The 12,913-nt window shown below is 52.5% G+C and overlaps 1 protein-coding gene across 1 annotated transcript in view; it reads right to left on the bottom strand.

The window, feature by feature from the left end:
- Positions 1-12,892, bottom strand: part of SLC6A6 (solute carrier family 6 member 6) — an 82,069-nt gene extending 69,177 nt beyond the window's left edge. The window contains exons 1-2 of the mRNA XM_029915883.1: positions 12,604-12,892; positions 716-753 (exon numbers count right to left, since the gene is read on the bottom strand). The gene's annotated coding sequence lies outside the window, so the exon portion shown is untranslated. The remainder of the gene's footprint in view (positions 1-715; positions 754-12,603) is intronic.
- Positions 12,893-12,913: the final 21 nt, after the last annotated feature.

The following is a 12,913-nucleotide window of genomic DNA, read 5'->3' as shown; positions in this document are numbered from 1 at the left end:
GTAAATCTATTTCTTACTGAATGTCATAACGAAAAGACTTTGAGAGCCCCAACCGTAAGGATATTTTAAACCAAGGCAAAGAAATCATCCTGAGAAAAGTCAGGTTCCTGCCCCATTAACCCCGTTTGAAAAACGCTGTGATCCTGAACTGAGGGGCGGGGGGATGGGAGGAAGCTTCTGTAAATATGAGACAGTCAGCAAAAAGTCATTAAGGTCTGTAGATTAGATAACAGAATTGTGTCAATGTTAAATGTCCTGGGGTTGATAATTGCATGTGCTTATATAAGAGAATGAGTAGCCTTGCTCTTACGAAATACATATGAAGTGTTAGGGGTAAAGGGGCATCACACCTGCAATTTACTCCCTAGTGAGTCAGCAGAAAAAAACCAGAAGAATATTAATGTGACTATTTTATAGCATTATATAGAAGCAAACACAGCAAATGTTAACAATGGGACAATCTACGTGAAAGGTATACATGAGGTCACTGTATTATCCTTGCAACTTTTCTGAAGGTTTTCAGTTTTGTAAAAGTAAAAACTTTAACGAAGAGACAGCTGCGACGCCAGCCCCAAGCCCCGGAGCATCCTGGCTGTGCTGGGAGCCAAGCAGCTTGCCCTGTTCCATGTCTGACCCCCGTCCTCACAACTCCCCATTACTGAGCACCCCACATTGGTGAGACGCCAATGCCACGGCTAGGTCAAATGCCACTTACGTTTTGGAGGCTCCTCAGAAAGGGCTGTTGTTCTGGACCTATTTTCGAGAGAAGCAAAGGAGGAAAGAAGAGAAGATCTGGTCAGGTTGTGGCTTACACAGGACCCCGAGTCTCCTTCCACATGCAACTGTCCAATCACACATGCTGGGAGGGGCCAAACCAACACCTAGTGGGGCCGTGGCCGGGAAAGTTATGGTGCTCAGGTGCACACAGGAGCAGACACGTAAGTGCATGCGCGCGCACGCACGCGCACACACACACACACACACACACACACACACACACACACACCCGTCTCCTGGGTGCAGTGCCTCTGAAAGTGTCAGCAGCAAGAACCTGGGCTGGGGGCTGCAAATGTAAGCCACCGCCCTGTCCTGATGCATCCCTGGGAGCCCCACGCCAGCCTATCCCAGGCCATGTCTGTGAATGGCTGTCCCTGAGAGCACAGGGACACACTAAGGAAAGATGGAGTGGCTGAGGGAGGCCCATGGGCCCCAGATTCCTGGAGAACATAGTAACTCATCCACTGGTTAGATGCTCAGAGAAGCATCATGCCAAGGAAATCTGCCTAACTCTGCTGAGCCACACAGTCCCCAGATGTGACTGACCCCAGAAGCCTTTTTGTTTTTTTTTTAACCAGAACTCAGCTTAGGGAAAAATGCAAACAAGAGAAGACCACCTCTGCCTCTCACTCCACCAGCAGAGCTGTTCTGGAAAGCTCTCTGGTTTCCTAGAATATAAAAATGCAGAAACCCAGGAAATGGCTCCTTATCAACTAAGATCTCACATTTCAATGAATGTATAAATGGAATAGCAGAGAAGGAAAGGGGGTGGGGGACAGGTGGAAGGGCAGAAAGAAGCCCTCAGGGCGGGCGGTCTTTCTTCCTGGGACCTGAGGGGGCCCCTCCCAGCTTTCTACGGGAGTTCCCAAATTAGACAACTTCATTGCTACGTTGGAGGGCCCCCATGGGCTCATATGGGTGCCCACTGTGTTCAAGGCCCTGTGGGGTGAGAATATTCAGTCAATAATTGATTAAGGGGTCCCTGGACGCCTCAGCTGGTAGAGCGTTCAGCTTTTGATCTCAAGGTTGTAAGTTCAAGCCCCATGTTGCATAGAGCGATTACTTAAAAATATATTTTTAAAAATCTTGGAGCACTAGTATGTGCCAGGCACTGCTTTAGGCACGGGAACACAGCAATGAACAAGACAGCCCCACTGTCATGGGGCCCAGAACCCCGTGTGACACAGCGCTTCAGAGACTTTGCCCGGCACTGTGAAGGCTGGGGCAGATTGGTGATGCCTACGGCAGGTGTAGGCGCCGTGGCACGGGTAACCTGCTGTCCCGACAGCAAGGGAAGAGGGAAAGGGGAAAGATGAAGGTAGCATGTTTAATGCACAGTTATAAGCATAATGTTAAGGTAACCAGAAAAAGGAGTATAATTCTATTTGGTGTGAGACCTTAGCAGTTGCACGAGGGCAGCCCAGCCCAGGAGGAGGACGAGAGTGGCACCAAGTTCCTGTGGGGACAGCCTGCTGGCGCCCATGCCCCTTCTTCTGCGGACAGCCCTTCCAACTGGAAGCCCAAGCACAGCCGCTCCCAGCCTGCGGGGCTCTGGGTGGGCATGTGAGCTGGGCCTAGCCCACCAGGGAGGCTGTGACAACTGGCTCAAGAATAAGCACTTGGCTAAGCCTGGACGATGCAAGTGACAACAGGGGCTTGTGCTAAAAACATTGTGAAAAAAGAAGGCTCTTCGAGGTCCCTGGGTGGCTTACTCAGTTGAATATCTGACTCTTGATTTCAGCTCAGGTCATGATCCTAGGGTTATGAGATCAAGCCCCATGTCAGACTGCATGCTGAATATAGAGCCTGCGTAAAATTCTCTCTCCCTCTGCCCCTTTCCTCTCCTCCCACAATCTCTTAAAGAAAAAAAAGAGGGGGGGAAAACACTTTTTTAGGTTGAAATGGTGATGCTGGGAGGGGAGGTATCCTAGGGAGCTAAGGGTAGCTCAAGGAGAATGAAGCCAACAGTTTCAATGACCTATCTCAGCACCTGGATCCAGCCATGCCTGAAGTATGCCCTGGGGCTTTTCAGTTAACAGTCATAAATGTTCTTTTTCTTTTACATTCTTTCTTCTTTTTTAAGTTAGTCTGAAGTGATCTCTGCAACTTGCAACTCTAAGAATCCAAACCTACACCCTATCTCCAATGTGCTGTATAACTTTATGCATGCCACTTTACCTGACAGGTAGGCCATCAGAAAAGTGGGGCACAGATGAAATGAATCTGTGGTCCCCCTGCAACCCTGGTACTCTGGTTACCAAGAACCTGTAGCAAAGGTTAGGACTGACCCTGCCTGACCCCTGAGCATTTGGTCTGAGATGGAGAAATCAGGGGTTCTCAGAGTAAAGCCTTGAGGGCTTGTTAAAACAGAGCGCTGAGCGCCACCCCCAGGGTCTGAGTCAGCAGGTTTGGAGTGGGGCTGAAGGCTCTACCTTCTAACAAATTCCCAGGTGACGACCTGACTGTGCATCGTGTGACCACATTTTGAGGACCCAAACTCCAAATCTGTTCTCTTCTCAACCACCTGGGACAGGTTCTCAGTGCAAAAATAAAGCCCTGGCCAAGCAGGAGATCTCTGCAACCTCAGCCCTACATCCGATTCCCAGTTGCAAGGATGAACCAGTAAACAATGACACGTCAGGTCCCAGCTCACAGCCTGTGCTTCTGGCCAGTCCCCCACACTGGGACTCATCTAAGTAACCAGGCTGTACCACTGATGAGGAGCCTCGTCGGCTTCCAGCAGGCCCCACGCTGGTGGTCCAGGAGCTGGGAGCATCCTCCCCACCCCAAGCTCCTCATGCCAGGCAGCAATCCAGCCCCAAGCCCCACTCCAGCCCCGATCCTGACACACCGCCTCAGGCCGCCCTGCTGTCAGCGCCGCCTGGCTGGCCCTGGACTCTCCCCGATTTACATCCGACTTGGCTGCCTTGAAAGCCTCCTGTGGCTTTTGGACTGCGGACACCGTTCAGTAGAAAACGGCTTCCCCACCAGCATCCTTTCCAAAGTGGCGCTGGCCCAGAGGGCCTGGCCTGGCTCAGCTGCCTCCCAGCTGTGTGACCTTGGGCAAGTTACCTGCTGTCTCTGGGGCTTAAACTTTCCACGTGCAAAATGGAAATTATGGCATCCCTTGTGATGTTTTTGGGAGATGATGCTTATGGGGCACAGGGGCTAGTTAGGAAGCAGAGCAGGTGCCCAGTAGCTATAATTGACTCCCTTTATTCAAAGCGTGGTCTCCAGACTAGCAGCCAGGACCCCGCCTGCAAGTTGGTTAGAATGCGGAACCTCAGGCCCTCAGCTTGTCCTCCTGATGGGAAGGGGCATCCTAAGCTCTCGGGTAAACAGTACTGCTTTTGAGCCTGAGGAGCACTGCTGCATGTTGCTGCCACCTCCCAGGACAGAGCCAAGAGGTCCCAACAACCCGCAGGCCGGGGGAACTACAAGCACAGGTCAGAGGGAAGGAAGAGTTGGAGAGGGAAGGAAACTTCTCCCGTGCCTCTCAGCCTCCCCACAACGACAAGCCCCTCTACGGCTTGGGGAGGGATGGGGGCAGCTGCACCCTGCAATGGGACTTAATGAATAGGTATTGATCACTGGACTTCACTCACAGGCTTGGCCAAGGTAACGAGACCCCCTAAAAGCATTGCAGGTCGCAGACTGAGGGCATCTGGCAGACTCGAGCTGTCCTCCGGTCCTCTCTGCAGAAGGCTGTCTCTTGCATTCAAGGAGGCACAGGGCCCTCTGCCTGGAGCTCATCACCCAGAGCTCCCAGCATAGGCTGACCATGCAGGGCTGCCTGGGAAGGCACGTGCCTCTGCCTGGCATAGGGGTGCCGCCGCGGGGTCCCTGGAATCAGCCTCCAACAACCAGGCTTGAACTATCCAACTCTGTGCAGACCACGCAGAACGTGCCTGTGGTCCAGAGTTGGCCCCGGGAGGACCATTCTGCAGCAACTGGTACTGATTTTGCAGGCCCGGGGACTTGATCTAGCACCAGACTCTGGTGCCCCATGCCGCTGCTGCAATAATTCATTAAACTATTTTATGGTCAGCTCCATGAGGGCCGTGATTTGGTCTGAATGGCTCCCTACCATGTCCCCAGGGCCCAGAACCAATAAATATGGATGGTGATGGGAGAATATAATTTCCAAGCCTGGACCCAATCAGTTGTTTCAACTATGGGCTCTCATTTCAGAGCAGAGGGAATCAGACAGCCTTTATTTGTGTGCTGAGCACCTACTGTGTGCTATACCCTCCGCCGGATGTGGGAGCATCTATCCCTCCCTCCCCTGATGTGACCTCAGGCAGATGCATGGATAAAAGGCAAGACCATAGAGATCTGAACTCGGCCCTGCAGAGGCTCTGAGCAAGGTTGGATTATGTACACTGTCTCATCTAATCCTTTTTGAGTGCCTACTATGTGTCTGGCACTGTGAAGGGGCTGAAGGAAAGCTTTGTGAAGCAGGCAGCTTCAAAGCTGGCCCAGGAAAAGTGGGAATAAGAAGAAAAGGGAGCGGGGCACCTGGCTGGCGCAGTCTGTAGAGCATGAGACTCTTGAACTCAGGGTCTTGAGTTCAAGCCCCATGTTAGGTGTGGAGCCTACTTTCAAAAAAAAAAAAAAAAAGGGAAGGGAGGCAGGGCCAAGAGCCAAGAGAGCCCCAGGCTCATTTTAGGAGCAGAAAAGAGCCAAATCACAAGGAGAGGGGAGAAGTGGTAGCAGATGAGGGTAAACACTGGCCAGGAGCCAGATCCTGCAAGGCCTCGAATGCCAGGCTAAAGAGTGCGGACCTGATTTCATAGAGCACTAGAGAGCCACTGAAGGCCTCTCAGCAGGAGAGTGGTATGCTCCCACAGAGAGGTGCCTAGGAGGAATGGAGGCTGGCAAGAAGCCTGTTGTCTCAAGCCATAGGGATATCCATCCAGAGAAGAGATACCAAGTGCCACACAGTGAGAGCATGAATGTCCTTGAAATCAGGGCCTGCGTCTTCCATGAGACCTAACTCAGCAGCCATCATCTCCAGGTGCCAACTGGCTACAGGACAAGAGGGCAGAGCCCTCAGAGCCCTCACCACTGCCACATTCCGGTGCCCTTCACCCACTAAGCATGTCTCTGCTGAAATCACTTCACCCCTCCACCCCCCACCAGGCAATGGGCAACTTGGCTTGTGTTACAGACTTTCTGCCGGAAAGGGGCGGTGGAACATGGCAGTGAGGGGCTTGGCACATTTACTGTGTGCAAAGCAGAGCCGTGGGAAGGGCAGGCCTGTCAGAACGTCCCCCCTAAGGGTCCCCTCAGAGATGTGGTCCCAACCTCTGTTTAATGGGGAGACTAAAGCTCGAAGGGACCAGGAAGGACCCAGGTGAGCAAAACCAGAACTCAGCCCCGGCCCTCTAGCCCTCTTGAAATTGCCCTGATTCGATCCCACAGCACAGTCAGTGGCCAGAGCTGCACACAGGAGCCAGGCGGTTCTGCCTTCCAGGAAGCCCCCTTCCGGACTCTGCGGAGGTCTCCTGAGCAGACACGAAGGCATCTTTTGGATCAGTATGGCTTCCTCCTCTCACCCCCTTCCCCATTAGCTGTGATCAAATCAGGAGCTGAAGTGTGAATGTGGCCATCCAGAGTTTAAACAAAGGTAAAAACACTGCCTTTAAATTTACTTGTTTAACATAATCACTGAATGGACCCTGAGTGTAGGGGGAAAAATGGCAAGTTTGGGAACAATGGCCCTTTTGATAACTTATCTGTCTTACTCGGACCTCACTCTCCAGATCCAGAGAGTGGATGAACAGGGAGGCTTAACTCAAAGATCTCAAAGTCCCCACACTTTTCCCGACCAGTGGACCACTCTCCTTCAGACCTTCCATGCTTTTCCTCGCCTGGACCTGGACTTTTGCCTGCCCTTGGCATGAGCCTCCTGGAATTGTTCATTAACCTCTTCCTGATACAGATCTTCTCCCCTCCTGTGAGACTGAGCGGCTTGAGCATAGGGGCTATTTTATTTGCTTATCCCTGCCCTCCTGGCCTTGGCATTCAGCCTGATACCCAAAAGGTACTCAGTAATCCTCTGCAGGGCCGCCAGAGGAATAAGGATGGACCTTGTCTCGTTCTGATTCCTCTTCCTATTTCCTGGCTGTGTGAGCTACAGCAAGTCACTTTCCTGAGACTGGGTGAACTCATCCCGAAGGTGGAGGGAAGAGACCCCAAGTCAGGCACAGGGCTTAAAGGCAGGAAAGGAGATAAGGCATTGTGGGTGCTCGGAAAGTAAGGGTCAGTCTTTTCCCACCTCAGCCTGCTGAAGGGCCCAAGCCTGCTTTTTACAGTTCAAAGTCACCGGGTGGAAGCTTTTCATTCACTGAGCTGGCAGCCCTTGCAGTGATTAAGACAGGCCTGACTAGGTCAGTGATTCCCCAATGTAGACTAGCTGTTTAGGGTGGCCTGGCAGCTCTGCACGTTCTGACGAGTGGTGGTCCCACAATGGTCCGTTGTTTGAAGAGCGAGTGGCAGAACCAAGAACAGTATGATGCCATTTTCGATAACAACACTACAGAACAACAGCCAGCTTGCAGGATATGTCCTAAATAGCCCCAGATCAAAGAGGAAATCAAAACTGAAGAGAAAACTGACCTAGAAAGTAATAAAAAGGAATATATATGTTCATGTAAATATCCGAGGGATACAGGTAAAGCTGCATGCAGAGGGAAATGTATAATCTTACCGACTTTTATTGTTAGAAAAAGAAACAAATAAATGCACTTTTCAAAAAAAATTATCTTTAAAAAATCACTTTTAGTAGGTGTGCCTGGGTAGCTCAGTCAGTTAAGCGTCTGACTTCGTCAGGTCATGATCTTGCAGTTTGTGGGTTCAAATCCCAGTTTGTGGGTTAGAGTTCCACGTTGGGCTCTGTGCTGACAGCTCAAAGCCTGGAGCCTACTTGGGATTCTGTGCCTCCCTGGCTCTCTGCCCCTCCCCCGCTCATGCTCTATCTCTTTCTTTCTCTCTCTCAGAATGAATAAACGTCAATTTTTTTAAAATCACTTTTAGTTAATACAGTTTTGTACACCTTGAGGTATATTATTTTTGTAACTAAAAGAATCCTTTGACAGTTTCTCATAAGATTAACATATATCTACCCTATGGCCTACGCTCCCTCCTAGAGCAACGGAAAAGATAAGCCCACTAGAAGCCTGGTGCAGAAATGCTCACAGCAGCTTTATTTGTGATCGTCCCAAACTGGAAACTCCCAAATGTCCATCAACAGGTGAACGGATGAAAACGGGTAAATCCGTACCATGGAATTCTACTCACCAATAGAAGGAAGTACCTACTGACACACTTAGCAGCATGATGGGTCTTAGAAACATCGAGCAGAAAGAAGCCACGCACAAAAAAGCGTATAGACCACACAAGTCCGTTTCTACAAAATTCTAGGGTTGGCAAGACTAATTTGTGGCGACAAAGCTCAGAAACTAGCCACCTCTGGGAGGGGAAGGGCACAAGACGACTAACTTTCAAGTGGAGCTGGGGATAGACTGTTAGCGTGATTGGGGTGGTAGTTACCCAGGTATATAAATTTGTCAAAATGCATCCAATTGTAACAGAAGCTTTGCATTTCACTGCATGTAACTTATATCTCAATTAAAAGAATTTCTTTAATCACATGAAAATATTTAAAATACAGATTCCCCATGGGGATCAATTCAGCGTGTCCATGCTGGACCTGGGAATCTGAATTTGTAAAAAGTAACTCAGGTCATTCTACGCCTGGTTAGAGTCAATGCTGCCCAACCCCCGCCCCCTACACCACTCCCCTTCCCTTTTATTGTTTCGGGTGATTTTTTTGTTGGGTATATTGGTTTTTACAAGGGAGTCGGCTGACTTGCATCCTAGAAACAGGACAGCAATTTCCTTTCTTTCTGCCCTCTCATGACCCCCCCACCCCTCAGCTCAAATTTCCAAATGAAGCCTCTGACCAGCTGAGGTGGGAAGGGAAACCCCCAAGCCCAGTCCAGGGGGCAGACATCACTCACCCTAAAGACTCCCGGGCTTCAGGCTCACAGGGAGGTCAAAGCCAGCAAGTTAATGGCCTGTGTACCTATTAAACTGTATGTCCAAGCCTTCACCCTGTGTTTATGAAAAGAGCTCAGGGCAAGAGTCACTGGCACGGAAAATGCTTTGTGCCCTGACCAGCAGGGGCCTGGCCGCCTTTGGTGTCCTGGACCCCAGCCTGGTTCCTCGTGCACCATCAGGGGTCTTCTGGGCTGGGAGATGAACTGGCTTCTCCGCTACTGACACTTTCTATCCCTGCTGCCCTCCGAATAAAGCTCAAACCCATGTACCCAGCGCTTGCGCCCCTCTACCACCTGGCTCCTGCTCTCGCCAGCAGGGACCCTGCAAGGCTTATCACGCTTGGCTATTTCATGCCACTGTGCCTTTGCACCTGCTATACCCCCTGCCCAGAATGCCAGCCCATACTGTCCTTCCCATTACAGAAGATGCCAGCTCTGACCTCACCTCCTCAAAGCAGATGAGGTGCCTTCTGCCTATGACCTTGCCATCAGTGTATACCCAGTCACCTGAGTCTTCGTAGGACGTCATGGTGGGCATGGCCACTGTCCTCTCTCCCTCTGGGCTGTGAGCTCCTCAAAGGCCAATATTCTACCCAAATCCAGTGCCTAGCCAGAACTGATCTTAGCTAGGTTTCTTAAGCAACTAGAAGAGGCACATTAAAAAAGCTCTCTTTGGGGCACCTGGGTGGCTCAGTCAGTTACGAGTCTGACTCTTGACTTTGGCTCAGATCACGATCTCATGGTTTGTGATCCAGCCCCACTTCGGGCTTTGTGCTGGCATCACAGAGCCTACTTGGAATTGTCTCTCTCTCCCTCTATCTCTCCCCCACTTTCTCTCTCTCTCAAAACAAACCAGCAAAACAAATAAACGAGCCCTCTTTTACACTTGAAGGCCGCCCTGGGCATGTCCACATCCACAGCTCCTCCCCAGAACCCATAAATTCAAACAAACACTTGAGCCAAGATAAATTGGCCAACCCAGAGGAGTGAGATGTAGCCCCAAAGAATCTGACTCTTGCTTACGACCAGCAGAAGTGAGTAACCAGCCTGCACCTGTGGGAGTGACCCCGGGTTTCGAGGACAGCCCTATTCCCACCCAGACCCCACCCCCCACTCCGCCGTTGTGCATTCTGGTGCTCCCTTGTATAATTCATTCGTTAACTCTTTCCTATATACAGGAAGGTGTTCAATGACTCACAGGGATCTTAATCATTTCAGGGTCTTTGGAGAGACTTCCAGAGTACAGCTCCCAAGTCCTTTGACAGATGGACAGGCAGACAAGTTGGGAGATGGAAAACACCATCACCAGAGGCCAAACTGCCTCCTGGGGATAGACACGTGTGCAGGAAGAGTGGCAGGGCTCCCCCAGAAGGCACAAAAAGGGAGAACGTATAACAAGGGACAGAACTGAGGTACCAGTGGCTCCCACGCACTCACCCTCCAACCCTGAGGACTAAAGCATCTTTGTCCCATCTTTTCCTCAGGTCCCGGCCTGGGTCCAGGGTCAACACTTCAGCACTTCAGTGACTAAAGCTCTATGGGGCTAAAATTCACGGCTGGCCCAGGGAAGACCTCTGAAGCCCACTCTTGCTGTTCTCCAATCAAGGCAAAGTTCTCTGGGCAGCTCTCAGTTTGCCGATCTCCAAAATGGGCACTTCCCACTCGAGCCTCCTGACTCTGTAAAGCAGATGTGACCCAATCACTGCAGGACAAGTGAGCGAGGGAGAGGAATGGGGCAGAGGAGGCCGACTGCAGCTGTATCATGGACCAGCACAAGGGTATCCCGGAAGGACAAAAGCTCAAGAGAACACCTTGGCCCTGCCACATACCACAGTGACCTGAGACCTCGTGACACCCTCTAATCGGCAGCTACGAAGCCGAGCCCGGCTTTACAGCTTACCGCAGGCTTATTCATCCTCATCTCCCTCAATCCCCTCAAGGACACAGCGAGGCCAACATTGGCGTCCTTGCTGCCTAGACAGCCAAGCTGAGGTTCAAAGAGGCCAAGAGAATCTCCCAAGGCCACCTACTGACTAAGACATAGTAATTGAGGCACGGTACCTGAACTCAGCTCCCTGGGGACATGCTCCTGCCTCACAGTCCTGGTTTACCCCACAACCAATCTACTCCACCCATTTTACAGATGTGGAAACTGAGGCCAAACAAGGTTACACAAGGTCAACTAGGGGGTGAGCCAGGCCCAAGACCTCTAGTCATTCTGCCAATCCCGCTCTGTGGTAGGTTCTCAGCCAGTGCCCTCAGACATCCCTCTAATCCCCCTAAACACCATCCTGATTAAATTCTTTCCCCCACTCCACCCCCGTACCTTCTCATGCCCACCCCACACTCTTCAGGATGACTCCCTGGTCGAGAGGGAGGCAGGCGGTTGCTAAGCACTCACCCGCTCTTCCTCACAAAAATAAACTCCTTCTGGCTGGGAGACACTGGATAAGATCCCCTCCCTTCTAGCCAAGAAAAAATTAAAAAGAAATTTTAAAAAGACTTCTCCATGACATTTATTTGAACGCCAGCAGTGCCAAAGCGTGGGCCAATTTACCGAAGTCCGAATGGAGCCAGCCACGCGCCACTAAACCTCAGCCCAAAGACCCTCCTTTCAAGTGTTTGGGCAGTTACTGAGCTAATTTATTTCTCCAGGCAGGAAATGGGGGCCCGGGCTGCCTCCCAAGCCTTTGGGGCTGATCCTAGGGGACGCCAGGATCTGGCAGAAGCTAGGCATCGACCAAAATAGCCAGGCTGGTGGCCCTGCCCAGCACACACCTCCCTCTGAAGGCCGGGGAGGGTGGCCCACAGGTCCTCCCTGCAGTTTGGGCTGAAGCTTTGGGGTTGTCAGAGGAGGTCCCGTGATTCTCTATCTGGCTTCCTTGGTGGGAGGGGGACGAGAATCTCTTGCTCAAAAGAGGAACCCTCAGAAGGAAGGAGAAAAGGCTAGAGGAGGATGTGTCCTGCTGTTCCTGTCTGCTGCCCATTTGGCCCCCAGCTGTCCCTCGGGGCCTCCGTCCTGCCACTCAAGACAGCCGGACATTGGCATGGTCACCTGCACGCGGCACCCGGGCAGCACCCTTGGAGCCATGCCCCCCTGTCACCTCTCCTGACTCAGGGCCTGCCCTGGAGAATCAGCTAGGCAGTTCCGCCCTCTAGGCACCGGGGACACTCCCTCAGGTACTGCCGAGGGGGCACACAAGTGCCTGCAGCCAGGGGCCCGGAGATGCGGCGCCTGCACAGCCAGGTACTGGGAGACACAGCGGCACACAAACAGGCTCACACCAGACACACATCGGGACACACAAGTGCACATATCCGAAGACACGCCGCCACGGCCACACTCAGGTACACAGACACCAGAATACACAGCCGTTCACAGCCCAAGGCACAGAATCGCAGGGGTGCCCTGAGACACAAGTGCATGTTGCTGGAGCAATGGAGCAGCAGCCCCCCTCAGACAGACAGACAGACAGACACATACACACACAGGGACATGGAGACACAGACAGACACCCCGTGAGACACAGACACCGACACAGACACACGCGCACACACCTGCCGCTTGCACGGAAAGCCCAAGCCCTTTGGCCGGCGAAACAATAACAGCCCCGCCAACGAGTCAGAGCAGGCGACCCTCCGTCCCTCCCTCGGTGGCGAATGGGGCGCGGGAATGGGGGGCACTCGGCGGGGAGGTCGGGCCGGTTGGAGCGCAGGGATAGGGAGGGGGCTCCGCGCGCCCGGCGCCGTCTCCCTCGAGTACCTGGGGTGGCCGCGGCGCCGCGCTCGGCTGCACTCGGTTCCACTGGCCGGGGGCTGCCCTCCCGCTCCGTCTCTGGCCCGCGGGCTCCGCGCTCCGCGCCCCTTCTCAGCTTGGCTCGGTCTCTGGGCTCGCGGTCCTCGGGGCTCGGAGCTGGCAAGCGAGCGGGGCTTCGGCCAGGGCCCCGAGCTCTGCGCTGGCGGCGGCGCGGAGGAAGCGGTAATTTATAAGCGGCTTCTTCCTGACCTCGCGTGTCTGTTGTCTGAGCAGGCAGCTCTCAGCATCACCCATCCTGCTGGGTGGAAAAATACCA

This window comes from Suricata suricatta, chromosome 12 (genome assembly GCF_006229205.1).
Source record: "Suricata suricatta isolate VVHF042 chromosome 12, meerkat_22Aug2017_6uvM2_HiC, whole genome shotgun sequence".
NCBI lineage: Eukaryota > Metazoa > Chordata > Mammalia > Carnivora > Herpestidae > Suricata > Suricata suricatta.
The sequence above is the reverse complement of the archived record's forward strand: the minus strand, read 5'-3'. Positions and strand labels throughout refer to the sequence as shown.